This window comes from Schistocerca nitens, chromosome 4 (assembly GCF_023898315.1).
Source record: "Schistocerca nitens isolate TAMUIC-IGC-003100 chromosome 4, iqSchNite1.1, whole genome shotgun sequence".
Taxonomy (NCBI): Eukaryota; Metazoa; Arthropoda; class Insecta; order Orthoptera; family Acrididae; genus Schistocerca; species Schistocerca nitens.
Window position 1 is genome coordinate 545,520,525 of NC_064617.1, and position 20,802 is coordinate 545,541,326.

The window sequence follows — 20,802 nt, forward strand, 5'->3', positions numbered from 1 at the left end:
CGCAGCACTATCTTACAGACAAGAAAAATGGCTGGAAGTTTCAGTGAATTTTCAATGTCCTACAACTGCTGGTCTGGAGATGCTCTAAACCATAAAGGTGGGTGGAGGACAGTACCCCACCTGTCCAAACCAGAGGAGGGTGGCCTGCTTGGCTTGTCTTTGAACACCTGAACAAAGAAGACATCATATAATTCTCAGATGTCATGGGACTGTCCACAGATACCTTGCACATATCTCGTTTTGACCAGTCTGTAGAGGTCCAAGACCCCACCCAAAGTAGGTCTTGTGGCTCTCTGTTGTCATGGAATTTCATGTGACTGGAGCATTCTGACTGGTTCTCACTGAGTTTACCTATCAGACAGCTGCTGCCAGTAAGTGAGCACTGCCCGACACTTTCTGCAGATGGACAAATTATTAGAATTTCATTGACAAATTATTTTGTACAGGTCGAAAAGTTTCCAGCAGTCATATTGCACTGACAGTTAAACCATGCAAAAGTGTTCTACAGATCTTGGAATTTGGAAAACTAACACCAAAGACACTTCATCAAATACGCTGCTCTGCTACTGTCGAGGTAAACTTTAATTTTTCTGCATGAAAGCGATCTCCAACCAGGTTATATAATCACAAACGGTTCTATCACCATACCCTATTGATGTAGTAAAAAAGTCCGTATGCTGCATCAAAAAAAAAAAAAAAAAAAATGATCACTTCCGCATCATTGACCACCAGACACTCGTACATATACCATGAAGACAGACAGATCGGCGAAATGTCATGGGTCAACTATCCCCAGTACACGCTGATCTGATGCGGTATCAGAGCGCACTCCTTGGGCAGCAGTCACTTTTCGAACTGGTGTACAAAGGCTGCACTAGTTCCCCCGGCACAAAGACATCTGCTAACACTATTTTTCTAACCTGGCCTGCTTGCTGTTGTGGTTTCTGCAATGATCTGTGATCATCTCCAGGCCATAGGAATACAAGAACATAAAAGGTGCATCCATAAGTAATGCGACCAAATTCATAAAAAATCATTTATTGAATATAATCGTACAAATAATCAAAAATTTTCAAAATAGCACCCTCTTGGGTTAATACACTTCTGGAGGCAGTGTTTCCATGCCTGGAAGGCATCCTGGATTGCCTTTTCCAGAATGTCCTTTAGAGCTGATGTAACATACGCCTGGATGCTTTCAATCGTGTCACAATGTTTTCCTTCCATGACTCCTTTTAATCAAGGAAACAAAAAAAAGTCAGTGGGAGTCAGGTCAGGACTGTAGGGAGGCCGGGGAACCAATGGGGACCTGGCCAGGAAGTCGTTGACATGAAGGCACTGTGACTCAGCGCGTTGTCGTGGTGAACTTTCCATGTGTCCTTGATGTTGCTTCGGCAGTGCGAGACCCTCCTTTTCATTCTTTAGAGCACTTCCAAGTAGAAAGTTGAGTTCACTGTAGTCCCAGTAGTTACGAATTCATGGTGGACAATGCCAGTGACGTCAAAGAAGACAATGAGCATGGTTTTGATCCTCGACTTGCTCATGCATGCCTTCTTCAGATGGGGCGAAGATGGGGTGTGCCACTCTGAATTCTGCCTTTTCGTCTCAGGGTCGTACTCAAAAATCCACGACTCATCACCAGTGATAACTGAGTTTAAAAAATGAGGATCATTTTCACACATTTCCAACATTTCTCGGGACCAAAGCACTCGCATGTGCTTGTGTTCATTGGTCAACACTTTTGGGGCAAGTTTGGCACACACCTTCCTCATGTTCAAATCTTCAGTCACATTGCGGAAAATGGTTGTTTTTGACATGTTTAGAGTTTTTGCTATCAATTGAAGGCTCAGCCACCTGTCAGAGTTCAAACAATCGTGCACACGCGTCACATTTTCGTCGACTTGTGCAGTTGATGGCCGTCCACTGTGAGGTTCGTCGGTGATCTCCTCTCGGCCCTCCATGAACGACTTGTGCCATTGGAAAACTTGTGATTTGGACAAGCAATCAGTGCCAAAGGCATGCTGAAGTAATGGAAACATTTTGGAGGCGGACTTCCCACGTTTAACGCAAAATTTGATACCGTACTGTTGCTCTATATAATGATCCATTGAGCCGTGTTACATAAACTCAAAACGGGGTTGACGGAAACGCATGTCCTGACTCTCCAACAGCTCGTAGCCGAATGAGACAAAGGGCGTTTTGAAGCAAACCCCCCCCCCCCACTTAGCACAGCCAGTTACAACATGCCGTGGTGTAATGTTACGTCAGAAAAAATTTGGCAGCTTTACTTATGTAACGCACTCTATATGTATTTCCAAATGGTTTGCCAGAATACAACAGCATTTATGTGATAGTTCTCAATATCAGCCACATAGCAGTATACTACTGATCGATTACACAGTATAATTCCCAAGATAAACAGTGGAAATTACATCTATAGAAGCCCGAAACTTTAGCGAGGTGCAGCGACATGAGATGTGCTGCAAGCCACTGAGTAACTAGAAACTTATCTGCGAAGATCTTTATGAGAAAACTTGGATACAGGGGAGACTGATAGTTCCACTCATATTTTCTAACGAATACAATTGTCAATGATATACTAAGATTCCAGTTCATCCTTGCACTTTACAAAGTCAAAGAAAGTATTTCTCATGTCTAGAATACCAGCAAACGTCTCTTCAACCTGTTTTTCACCATGTAGAAGCACACAACACACATCACAATTGATGTTCTGTGAACCAAATAAAGACAGGAAATGTGTAGAATGTCAGTACAAGGAGGAAGCCAGACAATTTACATGGTTGGGGGGGGGGGGAGGATGAACAATTGTGCAGGGCAAACACTCACTCATGTGGAAACTTCTCAAATTTCCACAGACAGAGAATATTTGCACCACACATGATCACAACGGCTGCCCAACACATACTGAGTATTAATTCAGCATCACCATCTAGAGGGCGACATGTTTAGATCATCTGGTGTTATTTATCATTGTACTTACAATTAAATATTATGATTGCAGCTTCAACCTGGTGTTATTCGACAATAAGTGAAGTACTGGAAATATGGTCTGCTGACGATTGTGGCTCTGGAAATATCAAAATCTATACTGTTATTATGACTGGACATAATTTTCACGTAAAATCCAAGTGGTTTTCCACACAAATACAATGACTGAATGTAAGAGGTGATCGTGGGGGTCTGTGTTGACGGACCGAAATCACGGGTGCACTTTGACAGCAGTGAAAACTAGTAATAAAATCATCCTCCTTACTGAATGTAGAAAGTTATTTGGCTGAGGAACATGTAATTAAGTCGATATTTGCATCTCCCTCGCGACACCACTAGATATTTCTCACACTAATAAACAGTATTTGTAACACATTCTATCTTAGTGCCATGTCAGAGCTTCTGTGAAATATCCACTGGGTAGCAGGTGAGGGAGTATGATTGTTGATTGAGAATGGTCAGATTCAGTAGACAGTGTGCTATGTGACGAATCACTTAAAAAAAAAGATGCCACGCCAGATTGAGGCCATAAGAAATGTACAAAATCCTATGACCAGTACACTGGGTTTTCAGGTCTATAGTGTTACACTCTCCATTAGATATGCTGTCTGTCATCTGGAATCAACCACATACTTTCATTGTATCCTACACAGATGTCTTTTAATGATTACAGCCACTAGTGAATCATGTTCGTGGCTCTCTCATATCTTGAGATAACTCACCTTTTTCAGAGAGTCTCTCTGTATCTTGCAACTGTTCATGAGTCTCTGCCCCACCCTCCATGCATCTTTGTCCATGTTTTCATCGAAATTTAAGTTGGAATTGGGCAGAAGTCAGACAGGGCTATAACTACCAACTTCTGCACCCCGTGGAGAAACAGAGTGAGATGAGTTAATGAGACAAGGCTGTCTTCTGACCACTCAGTGGGAATGGGAGCATGTTGTCATAGCTCCACCAACCATGTACAATGTGTAAGGCCAGCGTCAAATGAAGCTTTTTCCTGTAACACGACCTGGTACAAAAGTCAGTATGAGCAGTTACAGGAACTGGGAAAAGGACGAGGATTTTGCTACTGCAGTGCAGCGCGTTTCCAAACTGCATAAAGGTACTGCACTCCAAAGCAGATCTGCATCCCTCAGAGTGCATTCATGTCTGTCACCCAAACATTCTCTCTCTATCCTCATTATACTGTATCATCCAACAGAGAAAAACTAAGAACTATATCATCTCACCCAGTAGAGAACTCGATATGATGTTATTGCACATCTCTCTTCTCATACATCGAAAACAATTACTGTTTACATGTTGAAATTAATCAGATGTAGTGATCCTATTAAATATTCAGGTATTGGTACACTCAGTGATTGAAGTCACTTGCACAGACCAGTGTAAAGTTTCATCGCCTGTACTGTAGAAGAGCCATATCCCACCAACTATCAGTCACAAGGCAGGGTCCCTGTGTAATTGTTTGATATATTGTTTTTTCTGTGTAACACATCCAAGCAGTATTCTTCCACCACAATTTCAAAGTCTGTGTCAGATGCCAATCGACATTAAAATGTTTTGATCCAATAGCTCTCACAGAAAACTGGACATCACATGGTTAATATTATGCTGCTGCTGAACTCACAACACATGGGATGATTGAAATAAAAGACAGAGGCTATGTTTCTTAGTGATAAAAATGTGGAAGACATCACAACGTATGGAAACGGGAAGGGTTTTGCAACACTGTGAGACATTTCCAAACAGCTGCCCAAAGGTGATTGATGACATCTACATTTAATCTCATCTTTCACAGTGATGTGGTAGCAGATGTCTCAGTGTTGCATTTCAATTGAGTTCTCATATTGCCATCATGTAAGGGATCATGGTTTCAGTAATGGCCATTCTCAGAAGGTGTTGCTCTCACCAAGACTTTCTTTTCATCTCAAACAAGTGATGTCAGTCAATCATTGTGTGGTAATCAACAGTGTACCAGTGATGGATGGGATGGAAAGACACCATTGATAAGGAACAATGTACTATAATAAACATCACAGCTGATAGTGTGACCAATTTTAGCAATTTTACCAGTTTTTCCGTAATTTCAAAGCCGGCCACTGACACGGCAACATACTTCCCAATTTCTGTATTATCACCAACCAGCCTTCTACCACTTTGCGAGTACTAGATACTAGAGCGCAAATGTAGGTAGATGGCGTCCACCTTGTTGCAAAGGTGATGCAGGTACTGGGGTGGGTTTCAGTCACCTATATCTTCCTGTATCTTTCTGAGTCAGCACTTGTCTGATATGGTTTTCCTTCGACACTGCAACTCTAGGAATAAGTGTGGTCCTTAATCCTTCATACATGATCTCTGCCAGTGGACCATGGTTACAGCCTGAACTTCATATGCATAGCATTGATTGATCTGACTCACTATCAATGCAAATCTTGTCATATCTGCTGTAATTATGGCTAGCAAAAGCTGAACTTGACCTGGGCAAACCGGAGAATTTTACTATGTGGCCAAAATGGCAGGTGGTAAACAGGCAGCCATGATACTGCAGATGGTTCCATCCTGTGATCAGTATTATTGTGGACCAACCTTCTCAGCATTAATTATGTTAGGGACATCACTGATGGAATATAGATTGTACATAATGCTACCCATGACTAATAAGTACTCAATCACACACTGAAAATAGGCTTGAACAATTTTATTAACTCAAAAACAGAATGGAAAAAAATCAGTTGCTATAGGCAACTTAGCAAGAAATAGCAATAAAAGAATAAACAAAGTCAAAAAATTACAACTCCAAGGAGCAAGTAAAAAACTTTAACACAGCACTCCAAGTGGTGGACATAAACTCAGTGGTTGGCACCATTCATTTGTCACCACACTCTCACTCATCCTGCACCACAACTGCATCTCTGGATGGCATGAACAGAGCTAAAGTGTGTGATCACAACAGTCGACATGTGTAGTGATCACTGCAGGACAAACCCTAGTTTTCCTGTATGCACTAAATCAAAGTCACAGAGTTACATACCTTGACAAAGTCAAATTACGTCAACTTTAGAGAGCTTCCTTAAAAGATATAGACATTTTTCAGATTTCTTGTGGTCCTTTTTGAATAGAGGAAGGTTAACAGTCATATCAACATCTGACTGAATATTTATGCAGATTCTTTCAGACAGTACTTCATTATAGATAACTGTATCATCTACAAAAAGTGTTAGGCTAATATTAACATTGTCTGCAAGGTCATTGATATACAACATGAACAGCAAGGGTCCCAACACACTACCTGGGGCACACCTGAAGCCACTTCAACTGCTGATGATGACAGCACAGTGTTTTGTTGAAGGGATCTACAACAGATTATCATTAGAAGAATGGCTAACTCAGCTGCAAATTCAGTATAGAATCTGATAGTGATTCCATAACGCCCAGGAACTTTGTACAATTTTAAAAATTTCAGCTGTTTCTCAACATCACTAACATTAATACAAATTTCACTCATAATTTCAGTGCTACAAGGTTAAATTGGGACATTTCTCCTTGGTTTTTCATTGTAAAGGAGCATTTGGAAACAGAGTTAAGCATTTGTACTTTTGCTCTGATACCCTCAGCTTTCAGTTCCTGTCTCATTCGCTAGGGACTAGACACTAACTTTGGGGCCACTAACAGCCTTTCCGTACACTCACAATTTCTTTGGGGTTTGGAAAGATCTTTTGCCAGTATTCTGCTATGATAGTCATTGAATGTTTCATTCACTGCTCTCTTGACAGCTAAACATGTTTCATTCACCATCTCTATCTCTCTCTCTCTCTCTCTACACACACACACACACACACACACACACACACACACACACACACACACACACACACACACACACACACAGAGAGAGAGAGAGTTCTGCACCTATTATTCAGTGCTTTCAATTGTATTAGCAGAAAGTGGCATGCTTTTTAGCTTTTTTGTCTCCTGCTTAGATAGCATAATTTCAGCCACATCCAGGGCTGTTGGCAAAATAATATTCTTAGCACCTGTATGCCGCTTCCCTGCTTTAGCGACTCAGTAGCTAGCTGATAATGCTTTTACATTGACACTGTATACTTAAAATCAGATAAAAAATGTTTTTAAACCACAGAAACAAATAAATAATCAGTAATCACAGTGACTACCTTACACAGTGCACTTTATCTCTCAATAAGATTAGTATTAATAAAGAGAAAATTAAATTCACTGGCTTTGAAATAACTTGTGTAGTTTCATTACAGTGCTGAGAGGTTGCCACAGTTTTTTTTTACATGGAGAGGGACTTCATATTAAAAAAGTTGAAAAGCACTGCCTTGGATACCAGATATAGTGTTTTTTGTTTTTTTAATTTGTTCTGACTGTTCCTTTGCAATACTGTTTAATGTGGTATTCACCACAGCCTCTAATTTCTATTACATTACAAATAGATCTGATATTGCAGATTTTTGTTGAACTTTATTGGTTAGGAGCGGGTGTACTTGCACATCTCTTTCAATGGCAGCTGCATCTGTAATTTTGATGGTCGGCTCTGCCATATTGCTGTCTTCTACATTTTCCTGATTTTTTACATCACCTAAGTGGTCCATATTCCCTAACTTGCAAATTTTTGTTCATAAAATAGGTAATGTTTTTGATAAATAGTATTATTCCCTTTATTTTGATTTATGCAATTAACAACACTAAATTTTTCCTGAACTGTCAAGAAGGGGCAAACAACATTTACACGACAAGTCAAGATTTTAACTGCACAGAATGCAATAGTGGCCATCTTAATGCCACAGTCCCTGGAAACTCAATAATTACTGTAATTAAAATTGTAAAAATTATAAATTTAAACATTTATGATGGGATATGATATACCCACTGCAGAACCTTAAGGTTAATGACATCCAATAGCAAGAGATAGAACAAGGATGTCTTACTTTGTATCTTTTGTGATCACCTGAGTAATTTCATTATATAATTCTCCTTCTCTTCAAATAAATGCACATTTACATTCCTTATTTTATTTCTTCCTTCCCCCTCATCATATCCTTTTCCTTACTTACATATCCTTTCGTGCTCTGACATATTACAAGCAGTAAAAAGATTATTTGTAATACTTGTACACACATGAATGCCAGTATATTCTCAAGAATGTCCAATCACGGTCACCAGTTGTAACAAATCTTCTCTTACTAGCAGACAAAAGTGAGAGAAATATTTAATTTAATAAAAAATATGCCATGCATGAATATGAGTTTGCCTTGCGAAAGACATGTTACAAATGTTATGGCACAATGTGCTTAGTAATTTAACACACATCAGTATTATAATACTGAACCACTGTTGTTTCAGACATTTTTGCCACTGCCTGTTATATTCTTTTGCTGTGTTAGGCCCAATGGTTACTGAGAATCATCACTGCTTGAAGACTCATTGACCATAGAAGTAGTGCTGTAACTTCCACATAAAAAGGAATAATGAATATTCGATTGGGGTTCATAAAAACAGATCTGCAGCTTTGACTTGTGGAGAATAAAATACTTAAACATGATGACACAATAAGTAATTGGTTGCTTTGTCTTCAAACAATGTGAACACAGTGCCCCAATACACATATATGAAACTTATTAAATAAATTCAATTTTGTGACACAAGTTCATAAAATAAATGGCAGACACTGATATTTATGAATGAAAGTATTATTATTTTATAAAAATACACAATATGGGATTTTGGCAAACTATCTCTTGCTGCTGTGAAGGCTAAAACAGAAGTAAATCATTAGAGGAGGAAGTCTGTACTTCCCTCGAAAAACATTTGTTTATTTTAGAAAAATTAATTTAGTTTTCTTACAGAGGTCTCTTTTCACATTTCACATAGAATGTCTCTGAAGTTTCATTAACATTTGTTAATTAGTAATTGACATTACCCATTATTCGTAGCAGAATAACCATTAATGCATAGGAATTTCTTCGGGTAGCAAAAAATCTTTTTATAAGTTATTTTTTAAAATATGAAATGAGTCAAGTTATACAGTAACAAAACACAATCAAATCATATAAATTTAATCAGTTTATGGTATTAACAAAAAGCTATGACTGTAGGGGTAAATATAATTTGTGCTTATAGCAGCTAAGTGTAACCTAATACATTAGAAGGAAAGCAATTACTCGGAAAAAACCTATACAGTTATATTAAACAGCTGACATTTTTCTTCTACTGGAAGTTGAATGTTTTCTTAATTAAACTGGTCTCTTTGAAATAACAAATTAGCTTCATCTGCAACAAAAGAGGCGTTTACAATACACAATTACTAATCAAGCTGGTTTACAATGAATGCTACTACTTCCGTGTATCTCACAGGAATGTTCAAGTCTTTAATTGAAATTATTTATTTATTTATTTATTGTTCCGTGGGACCAAATTAAGGAAAAGTCTCCATGGTCATGGAATGAGTCAATACATGAAATTATAACACGATAGTAGAAACAGATAAAATGAAATATAAGAAACATACTCAGGCAACAAGTCGTAAGTTTAAATAAAGAAAATCAACAATGTAACACTGGAATTTGCTTAATTTTTCAGCTCTTCCAGGAGCTCCCCGACAGAATAGAAGGAGTGAGCCATGAGGAAACTCTTCAGTTTAGACTTAAAAGTGTTTGGGCTACTGCTACGATTTTTGAGTTCTTGTGGTAGCTTATTGAAAATGGATGCAGCAGAATACTGCACTCCTTTCTGCACAAGAGTCAAGGAAGTGCATTCCACATGCAGATTTGATTTCTGCCTAGTATTAACTGAGTGAAAGCTGCTAACTCTTGGGAATAAGCTAATATTGCTAACAACAAACGACATTACAGAAAACATATACTGTGAGGGCAATGTTAGAATTCCCAGACTATTGAATAGGGGTTGACAAGAGGTTCTCAAACTTACACCACATATAGCTCAAATAGCCCATTTTTCAGCCAAAAATACCCTTTTTGAATCAGAAAAATTACCCCAAAAAATAATACCGTACGACATAAGTGTATGAAGATATGCAAAGTAGACTACTTTTCATGTCGAACTGTCACTTATTTCAGATACTGTTCAAATGGTAAATAAAGCACCATTTAGTTTCTGAACAAGATCCTGAACATGGGCTTTCCACAATAGCTTACTATCTATCCGAATGCCAAGGAACTTGAACTGTTTCTGTCTCGCCTATAATATGCCCATTCTGTCTAATCAAAATATCGGTTCTTGTTGAATTGTGAGTTAGAAACTGTAAAAACTGAGTCTTGCTGTGATTTAGCATCAAATTATTTTCTAAAAGCCACGAACTTATTTCATGAACTACATTATTTGATACTGTTTCATTATTACACACAAAATCCTTCACTACCAAGCTGGTGTCATCAGTAAACAGAAATATTTTTGAATCACCTGTAATACTAGAAGGCAAATCATTTACATAAATAAGAAACAGCAATGGCCCGAGCACCGACCCTTGGGGAACACCCCACTTTACAGTGCCCCACTGGGACTGAACATCACTACCACTCTCAATATTGTGGAGAATTACCTTCTGCTTTCTGTTCTTAAAGCAAGAGGCGAACCAATTGTAAGCTACTCCCCTTACTCCATAATGGTCCAACTTCTGCAGCAATATTTTGTGGTCAACACAGTCAAAAGCCTTTGTTAAATCAAAGAAAACACCTAGCATTTGCAACCTTTTATTTAATCCATCCAAAACCTCATGGAAAAAAGAGAATATAGCATTTTCAGTTGTTAAACCATTTCTAAAACCAAACTGTACATTTGACAGCAAATTATGTGAATTTAAATGCTCCAGTAACCTCGTATATACAACCCTCTCAATAACTTTAGCAAACACCGATGGCATACAGATAGGTCTATAATTGTCAACATTATCCCTGTCTCCCTTTTTATAAAGTGGCTTCACTACCGAGTACTTTAATCGGTCAGGAAACCAACCACTCCTAAAGGAAAAGTGACAGATATGGCTAAGTACTGGGCTAACACACATAGAACAATCTTCAGTAGTCTGCTAGATACCCTGTCATATCCATGAGAGTTCTTGGTCTTTAGTGATTTAATTATTAACTCAATCTCCCTCTTGTCAGTATCATGGAGGAGCATTTCAGGTAACAGTCTCAGAACACTTTTTCTAAGAGCGCTTTATGATTCCCTGTTGGGACTAGGTTTCTATTTAGTTCACCTGCTATATTCAGAAAGTGATTATTAAATACTGTACATATATGTGACTTATCAGCAACACGGACATTCCCACTACGCTTTGATTCTATATCCTCGACCTGTCTCTGCAGACCAGCCACTTCCTTTACGACTGACCATATGGTTTTCATTTTATCCTGAGACTTAGCTATTCTATCTGCATACCACATACTTTTTGCCTTCTTAATAACATTTTTAAGCACCTTACAATACTCTTTGTAATGGACTGTTGCATTTGGATTTTGACTGTTTCTAACGTTTTGATATAATTGCCAATTTGTTCTACAAGATATTCTTATCCCTCTAGTCAGCCACCCAGGCTGCCTGTTTGTGCTAGCACCCTGTTTTGAATGTTCAAACGGAAAGCAACTTTCAAAGAGCACAAGAAAAGTCTTGAGGAAAGCATTATATTTATCGTCTACTGTATCAGCACTATAAACATCATGCCATTCTTGTTCCTTGATAAGGTTTACAAAGGTCTCTACAGCAACTGGATCAGTTTTCCTAAACAGTTGATAACTATATTTAACATGTGTTGCAGCACAAAACTCTTTTAGAGTTAAAATCAATATCTGAAAGGCCATTCACCTTTTTGCTAACAGAATGCCCTTCTAGTAATGAGGAATGAACAAAAATGTTGTCTATGGTTGTTCTACTGTTCCCTTGCACCCTCGATGGAAAGAATACAGTTTGCATAAGATTATATGAATGAAGGAGGTCTACCAGCATCCTTTTCCTTGCACAATTATACAATTAATATTCAAGTCACCACATATAACTAACTTTTGTATTTCCTATAAAGTGAACCAAGAACCTCCTCTAGCTTTAGCAAAAATGTTGTGAAATTGGATTCTGGGGATCTATAAATAACAACAGTTAGATGTTTAGCTCCACTAAATTTAACCACACCTGCACAACATTCAAACACCTTTTCAGTGCAGTACTTTGAAACATCAATTGTCTCAAATGGCCGTTTTTCACATACATGGCTACTCCCCCACACAGCAAAGAGTTCCTAGAAAAGCTGCCAGTCAACCTGTATCCTGGTAAAGGAAGCCTGTGAATTATCTCCTTATTTAAGAAGTGTTCAGATATACCAATAATTTCAGAGTCAACATCTATAAGCAGTTCACTAACTTTATATCTAATACATTGTATATTTTGATGAAATATACTAATTCCCTCATTACTCGGACACCTAAGCTTTGTCGAAAATGGTTCCTTTGTTAGAGAGGCTTCCCTTAAGCAGGAATACCTATCAGCTGACTTCAATCTAAAAAAGGTGCAGCTCTAACACCCACTACTATCAGAATTTGTACAAGGAGCAGCTGATGAGGAATGTTTTCAATTTTCTTTTGAGTATATTTGAGACAATATTTGAGCAAGAGCCTGTACAACCAGACTGAACCACACACATGGTATAGATAAAACATTTTTGCATGTGTTATACTGTGACTGCACGTAAATCATGGTTCAACAAAAAAAATACACTAAGGAATAAATAGACTGGGAAGGGAGCAAACAAATTCCTACATCTTTACAAAAATCTCTGCAAGATATACAGTCATCTATTGCACACGTTATTCCCGATACCCACTTCTGTGTAATTAACATTTCATTTATCCTAGGCACAATTCCCCAGAAGTCAAATCCGCAAGACAAGTTGTAACGCAGATGCTAAATGTAATTTGTTACAGACTATACATCCCTAATATTGTGAAATCTTCTTAGGAGTTGTGCAGTTTTAATATAGTGTGTGTTGGTAGTGTTTTCAATGTCTGTTAAATTGAACCTGTTGTATTTGGCTATTTATTAGTGCATGCATTGTTTGCTGCCACTGTATGAATTGATCATTGGATATGGTGGCCAATAATTTCAATGTTTCATCATGTTTTCTACAGCTGTTATCAGGGGACTCAATTTCATTTGTATTTCTGTCTTTGTTTCTTTCCTGTTTAATAATGTTCCAAATTGGTTTTGCTTTATTCCCAGAATGTTTTATTTTTTAATATTCTCTGTGTGTTTGATATTGGGGATTTAACTCTTGACAACTCATGGCACAAAATACTTTAATCCTACAAGTTCTCTAATCTTTGCCTTTGCTTCTGTGCAGCTTTATCTATGTTTGTTACTGGGGAAATGACACTCACAGTGCTGTAGAAATGATTTTAAGGAAGAGTCCAATATTTCCATCCGTGCAGTCTGCTTTACAAATACCTTCCAGAATTCTCCCTATAGTTTTTCTCTGAACACTGTGATTAAGTCATTACAGTGCAAAACAGTAACAGTATTTTTAGTTTCTTTATTGATTAGGAACTCAGATGTGACATTCCCATTACCAGGCTTTCATATGTTATTGATTTGTTACATAACTTGAGAGACCACAATGCAAAAACACAACTAGCGTATACCTATCATGCCTTCTTCCATTACAAACTGTTTTATAGTATTCTTCTATGATGTAGTTCCACTGGCTCAAAAATTGTCTTTTAATGGCATACAAAACAATCAGATTCATTTCTGGAATTGCCTAGGAGATCATGCATGCAGTATTTTAACGTGGTTAATTTAATGACTGTTTGCTGTTAAATTTATATTAGCCTTGGCTTGTTCATGTTAACGAAAAACTAAGTAACAACTCTTCAAGAATATCATTACATTACCACAATAGAAGAAATGGGTCTCTGATTGATGTGACAACTGTTAAGCTGGCAAACTTCACAATATTTAGTAAAACTTTGGCTTTGCTGCCTTTATTAATGAACTGTTCAAAAGCACCTACTAATTGTCTGCGAGTAAAGTACAAAAACACATTGTTAAAATAGATTCAAAATTAGGAATACTGTAACTTGAACAACAATTTTGGGAAGATTTAATACATGACCTGGAATTTTTTAATGGTGCACTGTGTCCTATGGTATACTGCAATAACGTACAGTATCATTTAATGTGATGTGTTCATCTAAAGGTAACATAATGTAAACTGTAGGATACAGTGCATTGAAACGTGTAAAATAATAAATTGTTATAGCATAAACTGTAATTTAATGTAAAAAGTGCATTGTGATGTGAGCAGTAATTAATCACTTTTTTAAGCTTTCACATTAGCTTTACCTAATTAAGGTGCTATTTAAGGAAAGACTATCATCATAATTACTGAACGTATGTATATTTTGGGATGATGCTTATTACATACAAAAATTCCATTCCATAGTATATTGACTTAGCTATTTCATTTATTCCAAGTTTGATGTTTATGTAAATTTTTAATAGGAAAGCCTTTGAATAATACTGCATCCTTTATTACTTGTTTCCACTATTAATTTAATAGTCTTTAACAATGTTTTTATAATTTAATGGCTGCATCATCTAAAATGTGTGGCACCTTCAACACAATGCGGATGGAGCCAGAGTAGAACTCCTGAACTCTTGCTTGTGCTCTGTAGAAAAACTTGTAGCTAACATTGCACCTGCTGTCTCATTTTAGTAGCCATATAGGCTGCACACGGAAGGACCTTTGCATTGCGCTACAGCAAGATTGTCTAAAGATGGCGCCGGTAGGATTCTGCGGTGATAGGATGCTCCAAAAACAGTTGAAATTAAATGGTTCTTCATATAGAAAGTGTAAAAAACGTGTAGGGAAAGGAATTTGGTGCATTAAGTACAACTTCTGGTTACACGAAAAGTGTGCAGTTGTGTGCCTGAAACTTATAAATGACAATATTCAGTGGACGTGCCTCGACTGTATAAGTGATGAAAATGTGCAATTAGCATCCGCACTAAGTTCTAAAGATGAAACTATTCGTGTTCTTCAAAGTGACACTGATGCTCTGAAAGCATAACTGACATTGCTAAAGCAGAAAAATATTGCATTGAAACATGAAAAACGTGTATGTGAAAAAACTCCAGTATTAGAGGGACCTAATATGGCAAATACACGGAGTGATACAACTGATAAACCACGAAAAATTCAGCCGCCATTACGGAAGAAAAAGAAACTGAAGATATGGAAGAACCAAACAAATATAAGTGGATCAGTGTAATGTACAAAAGACATTATAATAAGACAGAAATTGAATTCTTTATTATAGGTGGCTCATTGTTGAAAAACATAGTCATTCCAAACTCTGAGATCAATGTTCGACCAGGAATCAGGACGCATCAACAGCATACACACCTAAATAATGTCTTAAACTCAAGAGAGAATTCAACAGATAAGCGTAACAGAAATCCAAAAGGTGTTTTTATCCATGTGGGAAAAAATTCGCTTCAAAACAACAGCAAGGAATAAATTGTAAACCACACAAGGAACCTCATCTGAACAGCCAGAAGACTACTCAAATTCCAAAATAAAAGTGGAATTTTGTACAGGAGATTGGTGAGTGACAGCTATGTGCAGAGAATAAACGACAATATTAAAGAACAGAGCAATAAACTAGGAGTCATTTTCATTGATCCCAACAAATTTCTAAGTGCAAAGTGTCTTGCCAAAGATGGTCTACATCTAATAGGTAAGACATTCATAGATACTTGCCAGGTCATAAAAAATAAGGGAAACTGATAAGTAGTGATGGGGGTGAAAAAAACTTATGTAGTATTAAGAAAGACAAAACCGAACCATTATCCGGCAAGAAATATGCTAAAGCCCATAACTAACAGTCAAAGTAGATATGTTATCCACTTTAATATAAATGGTTTAAACACTGATGCTTCAAACAACAAAAGCTCCAAAATAGACAAATTGGAAATCACCCTGTCGGAATGTGCAAATATTAGAGTTGTTCATTTAAATGAGCACTGGTTTACTCAGGACACAATTAAAATTATAAACAAAAAAGGGAACTTCATATTAAAAATTAGCTTTTGCAGAAGATACAAGTCACATGGAGACTCATGTATACTTCTACATGGAAATGGAAATGAAGTCCCATGCTTCTTGACAGAGCGTAGGGGAGTCATGCAGGAGACCCGCACCACCATACTAGGCAAGGTCCTAATGGAGATGGTTTGCCGTTGCCTTCCTCCGACCATAGTGGGGATGAATGATGATGATGATGAAGACAACACAACAACACCCAGTCATCTCAGGGCAGGTGAAAAATCCCTAACCCTGTCGGGAATTGAACTAGGGACCCCGCACTCGGGAAGTGAGAGTGCTACTGCGAGACTACGAGCAGCGGACATACTTCTACAAAGTGATGTAAATTATGAGACCAGAAAATGTTTTAATTATTTAAATGAAGAATATGTGTTTGAGAGCTGTTGTGTAGAAATAGAGGGCTCAATAGCAAATGTTATAATAATCTCAATATACAGAATTCCAGGGATGTCAACAACAGAACTATTTTTATCTCAGCTTCAAATTATGCTACAAGACCTTTGCAGAGAGAAAAAAGAAAGAATTGTAATAGCTGCTGATTTTAATACTGATATCACATGTGATGTAGCTATGCTTCAAGATTCACTGACTTAGTAAAGAAATACAGTTTCAAATTGAATTTCTTTGAATCTACCAAAGACAATGGCCAATCAGCAGCATGTATTGACAATGTTCTAACTAATTATGTAAACGAAGATGTGCATAAATTTTGTCTAGATCTAGGTATTTGAGATCATTGTGCCTTGTTCATTGAGCTGCCACAGACAGACAGGAACATTTCATGTATGAGAAACCATATGAGCAGGAACTTCAGCAAAGAAAACTTGCTAACATTTAGTGAGAAGCTAAAAGAGAAAACATGGCCTTTTGAACATTGTAACTCAAGTGATGAAAACTTTCAGAAATTCCTAAATATTTTTCTTGGGGACTTTAATGAAACATTTCCACCTAGACTCTGCAGCAATAAAATAACAAACAAATTAAAGTGGATTACCCAGGGTATACAAATTTCCAGTGTAAGGAAAATGAAACTGTACCGAGAGCTAAAATACAATAAAGGTATTAATGTCATTAAATATTTAGACTCTATAAAACTGTATTTAAAAGAGTTGTCAGGGCAGCAAAACAACTGGAAAATAACAGGCCAACTTTAAATCATAAAAATAAGACAAAGGCTGTGTGGTCAGTCATTAAATCTGAGTTAGGTGTTAAAGCTTGTAACCAATAAATTTCAAAAATTGACATTGAACTAAATACTATTGTAAGTCCAACTCAGACACCAGAGTACTTTAATGAATTCTTTATAAATGTAGCAGTCTGATGCAGATGTAACACATTATCACAACAAAGTAAATCCCTTTGGCCTAGGTGAAAACTCTCAAAACTTTACAAAATTCTTAAAAGTTTCTGTGGAGGATGTAGAAAATGCTATTCTAACCTTAAGAAACAAAAAAAACTGCAGGTTGGGATGGAACACCCACCAGTTATTAAAGTGGTACACAATAGCATTACAAACCGACTAGCTCAAATAATAAATCAATGTTTTGAAGAAGGCTGTTTCTGTGCTCAGATATACTGAAGTTAAACCACTCTTCAAGAAGGGATCAAGAGAGATAATGAGAAATTATTGTCCTATCTCGATTCTCCCAGTCCTATCTAAAATATTTGCTGTTGCACAAATACAAAACTTCATTGCAACATATTTTGTTATTCTAAACAATCAATTTGGTTTTAAGCATGGGAAAATGCCATAGATGCAGTAAACAGTTTCATTGAGAAAATAAGTACGTCGTTGGACAAGAGAAATAAGGTGGCAGGAATTTTCTGCAACCTCACAAAGGCGTTCGATTCTGTAAACCATGCACTGCTTGTTTCCAAACTTGGAAAGGATGGCTTTAGCGGCACTGCCCTCTTAAATGCTGCTTACCAAACAGAAAGCAAAGAGTTACCATCTCTTCGAACGGCACATATTATTTACCTGTCTGGGGGGGGGGGGGGGGGGAGTAAAAAAAAATTATGGTCAGGGTGTTCCACAAGGCTACATATTAGGCCCAGTCCTATTCCTCTTCAAAATTAATGACCTAGCATTAAATATCAGCTCCCCATTGTTCCAATTGTAGATGATACTTCTGTCTTAATTGAAGATCAGGATTCAGAAAAAAATCCCAAATTTGTGATCAGCCCCCTCAATATCTTAGAAACTTGGTTTCAGCTAAATTAGTTGTGTCTACATCTACATCTACATGATTACTCTGCAATTCACATTTAAGTGCTTGGCAGAGGGTTCATCGAACCACAATCATATTATCTCTCTACCATTCCACTCCCGAACAGCGCGCGGGAAAAACAAACACCTGAACCTTTCTGTTCAAGCTCTGATTTCTCTTATTTTATTTTGATGATCATTCCTACCTATGTAGGTTGGGCTCAACAAAATATTTTCACATTCGGAAGAGAAAGTTGGTGACTGAAATTTCGTAAATAGATCTCGCCACGACGAAAAATGTCTTTGCTTTAATGACTTCCATCCCAAGTATCATATCTGCCACACTCTCTCCCCTATTACGTGATAATACAAAACGAGCTGCCCTTTTTTACACCCTTTCGATGTCCTCCATCAATCCCACCTGGTAAGGATCTAAACATATCTATGACTCACATGATGCAGTTCAAAACCAAACAGTCAAGATGTGAGCAGATTAAGACTGTACACAACAATCAAGATATAGAAGAAGTTGACTCAGTCAAATTTTTAGATATAAATGTAGATAAAAATTTGAGCTGGCTGGCACACATTGAGTACCTAGCAAACAAACTGACAGCTTTGCATTTGTAATGCATATATTATCAATTGCAACTGACATGGACACACAAAAAGTAGCATATACAAGCTACTTTGAATCCATTATTAGGTATGGTACTGATTTATGGGGTAACTCGACAAACAGTGGCGATAATAAAAATACAGAAAAAATCATTCAAAATATGTGCACTGCAAATCACAAAGAACCATGTCAACCGTTATTTAGAAAACTTAAAATATTGACTCTGCCATCCTTATACATGTATGCAAGTATTATATTTTTTTACACCAGAAATGAATTAATTGAGAGAAACCATTTTGTCCATTCACATGATCTAGAAACAAAGAAAATTTTATGCTCCCCACCCACCGCCTCAGACCGTATGCCCTGGGGTCTCAATATATGGGACTGAAAATTTGTAATAAATTAAAAGGGAACAAGTTGATGTAGATGAATTTAGGTTCACTTAAAAGAAAGCTGTATGAGGTACTGACACTGAAGTGCTACTACTCAGTGGATGAATTCATGCAGGAAAAACTGGAAATTTGAGCTGGATACAATGTGCGACATATTCCAAGAAATATTCTTATAGTGTTTTTATTTATTATAGTGCTACTATTTATTAATGTAAAAATCAATGTAACTGTATTATAAATTTTTGACATGTCTCCTGTACAAAAACCAAATGGATTGCAAATGTACGTCATGAGATGAATAAAACACAATTCACATAGTTTTCAAATTCTGAGGTATCTGTACTCCGTAAATAATAATAAATCATTTACTTATCCATAATAACTTATGTAGTCATGGACATAGTCTGTTAATAAATATATGAACATTAATACAAGTTTAGAAATAAAGATAAATTATACACAATATCGTTAAAAATCTTTGCTGGAATACAAACATTTAGCAATTAACAGTTGCTTTAATTTTGTCTTAACATGTTTCCATTTAACAGTTTTATATTACTTGGCAGTCTGTTATACACAGGTCTTCTAGCAGAAAACAGACTATGATCAGTTGCTCTTTTATTACGAAATTTATGTGGTAATCCTCTTTTTTTCTTGTATTATAATTATGGATTTCACTACTGATCATTCCATGTTCCATATTTTCTTTTACAAACAGTGTAGTCCTGAGATTTTACACTGTTAGTATGTTATACGTAATGAAGTATTCTGTACAGGAGTGATGTTTACTAATATTAGCTATTATCCTAATTGCTCTTTTCTGTGCTCTGGAAGCCCTATCCATATACAGGGTGTTACAAAAAGGTACGGCCAAACTTTCAGGAAACATTCCTCACACAGAAAGAAAGAAAATATGTTATGCGGACATGTGTCCAGAAATGCTTACTTTCCATGTTAGAGCTCATTTAATACTTCTCTTCAAATCACATTAATCATGGAACGGAAACACACAGCAACAGAACGTACCAGCATGACTTCAAACACTTTGTTACAGGAAATGTTCAAAATGTCCTCCGTTAGCGAGGATACATGCATCCACCCTCCGTCGCATGGAATCACTGATGCGCTGATGCAGCCCTGGAGAATGGCGTATTGTATCTCAGCCGTCCACAATACGAGCATGAAGAGTCTCTACATTTGGTACCGGGGTTGCGTACACAAGAGCTTTCAAATGCCCCCATAAATGAAAGTCAAGAGGGTTGAGGTCAAGAGAGCGTGGAGGCCATGGAATTGGTCCACCTCTACCAATCCATCGGTCACCGAATCTGTTGGTGAGAAGCATACAAACACTTTGACTGAAATGTGCAGGAGCTCCATCGTGCATGAGCCACATGCTGTGTCGTACTTGTAAAGGCACATGTTCTAGCAGCACAGGTAGAGT